At 42.4% G+C, this 5,527-nt stretch overlaps 1 long non-coding RNA gene across 1 annotated transcript; it reads left to right on the top strand.

The window, feature by feature from the left end:
- Positions 1-646: 646 nt before the first annotated feature.
- LOC309552288 lies at positions 647-1,518 on the top strand. Its single transcript, XR_014225134.1, has 3 exons — positions 647-725; positions 820-1,145; positions 1,483-1,518. It is a non-coding gene; the product is annotated as an uncharacterized lncRNA (long non-coding RNA).
- Positions 1,519-5,527: the final 4,009 nt, after the last annotated feature.

Below are 5,527 nucleotides of genomic sequence, written 5' to 3'. Positions count from 1 at the left end.
ATGCGAACAACATGTTCAAAAATCATTCAATCGATGTTTGTAAAAGTTGATTCTTTTTCTGCGGTTCTATAAAAATAATAACACTTTTCCGACATTTCTACAATTCTGGTCAAGTCCTGGGTATCTGACATTTGGCTGAACTGTTAAATAATGGCCGCATATGGATATGGAGAATGCTCTAGAATCTCAATTCACAAGTTCTAGGTTGAGGAACACAGGAAACTTTCAATAACTTCAGATTTCAAAGATCGGCAAACTTTCTTGGGGGGATAACATATTATGCCCCCCCCCCCCCCTTCTTGACGTCAATGGGGCCACAGAGCATTGAGCACACAGGCTCCTTTGGCATCAACTTGGTTGTTCAGCCTCAAGACCAATCAGCAGAAGCTGTTATTGGCTGTATACTGTACTCTCTGTGCCTTGTCCAATCAACAAAAATCCTGAATGTTACATGTAAAACACATGGACGGTATCCTTGAAGGACAACTATCACAAAAAATATTGTACTTGTTGTATGCACAGACTGGCACTGCTAGGTTTATGAACAAATCATATCTCCTATTTGATTAAAGTTGATATAATTGTAATTATTGGCACAATGTTATGTGTTGTCAGATGCATTGTTTTCCCAACCATGCCATCCTAATAGGAATGCACTCATAGTGGGTCTCAGATTGAAATCTCCTAATTATATTGTCCACACAGTCCTCTGAATGCATGCTGAGGTTCCCTTAATAGAACCATCCCTAGGGGTCTCCTATAATGGCATTGGGGACTCCTTACTAGGTTTTCCAAACAGTCCTCTGACTGCATACTGAGGTTCCCTCAAAAGAACCACCTCTTTTGGGTCTACTGTAATGGCACAGGGCATATAATTCCATTGTCCACTCAGTCCTCTATATGCATGCTGAGGTTCTCTCAAGAGAACCATTCCTATTTGTCTACTTTATTGCATGCTGAGATTCCCTTGATATAACCATCCCTATGGGTCTCCTCTAATGGCACAGGGCTCCTAATTAGATTGTTCACACAGTCCCTTGAATGCATACTGAGGTTCCTTCAATAGAACCATCCTTATGGGTCTTCTCTAATGGCATGGGGCTCCTAATTCTATTGTCCACACAGTCCTCTGAATGCATAGTGAGGTTCCCTCAATGGAAAAACCCCTATGGGTCTCCTAAAATGCATACTGAGGTTGCCTCAATAGAACCATCCTTACGGTTCTTCTCTAATGGCAAGGTGCTCTTAATTCTATTGTCCACACCGTCCTCTGATTGCAAAGTGAGCTTCCCTCAATAGAACCATTCCTCAGGGTCTCCTACAATGCATACTGAGGTTCCCTCAACAGAACTATCCCTATGGGTCTCCTCTGATGCATGCTTAGGTTCCTTCAATAGAACCATCCCTATGGGTCTCCTCTGATGCATACTGAGGTTCCCTCAATAGAACCATCCCTAGGGGTCTCCTCTGATGCATACTGAGGTTCCCTCAATAGAACCATCCCTATGGGTCTCCTCTGATGCATACTGAGGTTCCCTCAATAGAACCATCCCTATGGGTCTCCTCAGATGCATGCTTAGGTTCCTTCAATAGAACCATCCCTATGGGTCTCCTCTGATGCATATTGAGGTTACCTCAATAGAACCATCCCTATGGATCTCCTCTGATGCATATTGAGGTTCCCTCAATAGAACCATCCCTATGGGTCTCCTCGGATGCATACTGAGGTTCCCTTAATAGAACCATCCCTATGGGTCTCCTCCGATGCATACTGAGGTTCCCTCAATAGAACCATCCCTATGGGTCTCCTCTGATGCATACTGAGGTTCCCTCAATAGAACCATCCCTATGGGTCTCCTCTGATGCATACTGAGGTTCCCTCAATAGAACCATCCCTATGGGTCTCCTCTGATGCATACTGAGGTTCCCTCAATAGAACCATCCCTATGGGTCTCCTCTGATGCATACTGAGGTTCCCTCAATAGAACCATCCCTATGGGTCTCCTCTGATGCATACTGAGGTTCCCTCAATAGAACTGTCCCAATGGGTCTCCTATAATAACAATGGGTTCCTAATTCTATTGCCCACACAGTCCTGTGATGGCATACTGAGGTTCCCTCGACAGAATAATCCCTATGAGTCTCCTTTATTGGCACAGGGATTCTAATTCCATTGTCCACCCAGTCCTGTGATGGCATGCTGAGGTTCCCCCACCAGAACCATCCCTATGGGTCTTCTCTAATGGCAGCGGGCTACTAATTCTAGAGTCCACTGAATGCATGCTGTGGTTTCCTCAATAGAACCATCCCTATGGCATACCTCCCATCTTTTTGAGCCCACTTAAAAGGACAGTTATGCAAAAAAAAAAAAGATTAGTTAAACCCACAAGTGCTTTTTTTTTTACCACTACTATTCCTTTATATCGGCTTTTGAGATTTACAAATGCAGCAATTTAGAAATTGGATGAAAGGTTTAGCACTGGGAAACACTTTTCAAAAGTATACTATATATACAACCATATAGATCAGACCAACATGAGGGACAAATGAGGAGGAAAGAGGGACAGAGGGACTTTGTTCCAAATCAGGGACAGTTGGGAGCTTTGCTTTGGGTCTCCTCTGATGGCATGGGGCTGGGGCTTATAGTGAGTAATATATAAACAATGGAGGTGAAGCCAACTGCAGTTACCAGGCCAGTATACAAAACATGTAATTACTTGCCTGCAGTTTGCTGCACTTTATAAATTCGCCATCAATTTGTTGCTGTTATCGCTGCTTCACATTATTCTGAGTGCATTCTGAATACATTTATGTCAACCTTAAACATAATTGGCCACAGGGAGGATTTGTTTAGAAACCTGACAGATATGACCATATATGTACAACTGGGACAGGGCTGTTTTTTCCACGATAGATGTCCTTTAAGAAAAAAAAAAATTAAAAGTGTGCACTTGCAACTTTTTATCAGCACATGTACATATCTCTATAAATATATATATATATATAAATTAATATATATGAATATATTTGGTAATGCCAAACAGCTGTGTTATATTGTATTGAGAATTATCGAAAACAATGAGACAGTCTGGATGTCTTTTTTTTTTTTTTTTTCTCTGTAGAGTTTGCAAACCTTGTATGGCTGCTGCCTTTTGAGAATAAGTGTACAGAAGTCAAATCTTGCATATTAATTATTTACTATTAAAGAGGGTCTTTTATCGATGTTTCTGTTGTCTTTCTCAATGATTTGAGCTTGAAAGGTTAAACCTGGGTGCAGTAGCGGCTGGTGAATAAAAATTGGGGGGGCGTCAGCAAAACCAACAACCCGCCCCCCCCCCGCACCCCCCATGGGATGGATGGCTGGCCTGCAATCTACTCTACCTCCCCCTCCCAGGATGGATGGCTGGCTGTCCGGAATCATACCTGCTCCTTCACCGAGCACCGCTGTGTCTTCTCCTCGGCCGTATGTCCCCTTCCTCTTCCTGGCCAATGGCCAGTAAAATCACGTCTCTTTTTAGCCAATCAGGAAAGGGGTCTCACGACCTGCTTCCTGATTGGCTGGGAGATGAGTCAGTGTGATAATAGCGAATATTTATTCGCTATTGTCACACAACTGAGTGGGTTCAGGGCGCAGTGCTCTGCGCCCCGGGCCCACCCTTTTCTGAAGCCAATTATAGCCTTTGGCTCTAATCAGGTGCTTAAAAAAAAAATTCCCATTGAACTCCATGCTTCCGGTGCCCCTGCATGTAGATTAGGGGGCCGAATGCATGGATGGGGGGGTGGTGCCCCCATGCCCCTAATGGACGGCCCGCCCCTGCCTTGGTGGCTAAACCATAACGTAAGAAAGAAAATAACGGCCTTTAAAAAAATATAAAGCAGAGGGGGCATTGACACCATTCCAACACTACAAGGAAGGCAATAAGAAGTGTAAGAATTAAATCAGGGTGGCTAAAATAGAATACAAGAGACACATAGCAGAGGACAATAAAAAAAAAATCCCAAGGAAATCTTTAGATATATATATATATATATATATATATATATATATATATATATAACAGTAAAAAAGCTAAATCAGAGCACATTGCCCATATAAAAGACAATGAAGGGAGGATGGTTACGGATGACACAGAGAAGGCAACTGTGCTAAATGCTTTCTCCTCATCAGTCTTTACACATGAAAAGGAGGGGTATACTGATCACTGGAATCAAGGAAAGACTATATAAGCTTAACACAAATAAATCACAGGGACCAGATGGACTACACTCGAGAGTCCTCAAAGAACTCTGGTTATAGCTAGACCATTGTTCCTAATCTTTGTGCACAGCATACTGACAGAAATGGTACCAGCTGATTGGAGAAAAGCCAGTGTGGTACCATTATTCAAAAAATGGCAGAGACATATTCCTGGAAACTACAGGCCAGTCAGCCTAACATCAATAGTAGGTAAATTATTGGAGGGGATGATAAGGGACTATATCCAAGAATTTGATGATAAAAACAGTATCATTAATAGTAATCAGCATGGGTTTATGAGGAGTTGAGCTGTCATCCAGATAGGGGGAGGACTGTGGATGTGGTGTATTTGGATTTTTCAAAAGCATTCAATACAGTTTCCCATATACGCTTAATCTTCAAGCTGGGGTCTGCAGGCATGGACCATAAGGTTTGTTCTTGGATAGAAAACTGGTTACAGGGGCACGTCTAAATAGTAGCGATAAATAATGTGTACTCAGACTGGTCTGGAGTGGTAAGTGGGGTACCCCAAGGTTCTGTCTTGGGATCAATTCTGTTTAATTTAGTCATAAATTATATAGAGGATGGGATAAATAGCTCAATCTCAGTTTTTGCCGACGACACAAAAATAAGCAGGGCAATAACTTCACATCAGGATATACTGTAGACATTTTACAGAAAGACCTGAACAAGATAATGGACTGGGCAACTATATGGCAAATTAGGTTTAATGTGGAGCAATGTAAAGTAATGCACTTAGGGGCTAAAAACCTAAACGCAAACTTCTCACTAGGGGGAGAACCTCTGGGGGAATCAAGGATGGAGAAAGATCTGGGGGTTCTAGTAGAAGACAGACTGAGCAATAGAAAGCAATGTCAAGCTGCAGCTGCCAAAGCTGGCAGAATATTAGGATGCATAAAAAGGGATGTATTCCAGAGATAAAGCTATAATCCTTCCACTTTATAAAACTCTGGTCCGACCACATCTGGAGTATGCTGTCCAGTTCTGGTCACCAATCCTCAGAAGGGATGTGCTGGAGCTGGAGAGAGTCCAAAGAAGGGCAACAAAATGAATAAGGGGATTGGAAAACCTCAGTTACAAGGAGCGACTACAAGCACTAAATTTATTCTTGCTGGAGAATTTATTCTGGCACATGAGAGGAGACATGATAGCGATTTAAAAATACTTCAATGGTGATCCCAGCATAGGAAAAAAGCTATTCAGTATCAGGGAGTATAAGAGGACATGGAGGCCACACAATGAGATTGGAGGAGAAGCTGTTTAACCTTA

Source organism: Pelophylax lessonae (genome assembly GCF_965119305.1).
Source record: "Pelophylax lessonae genome assembly, chromosome: 4".
Classification (NCBI taxonomy): domain Eukaryota; kingdom Metazoa; phylum Chordata; class Amphibia; order Anura; family Ranidae; genus Pelophylax; species Pelophylax lessonae.
Note: the sequence above shows the minus strand (reverse complement) of the source record. Positions and strands in the feature narration are given on the sequence as shown.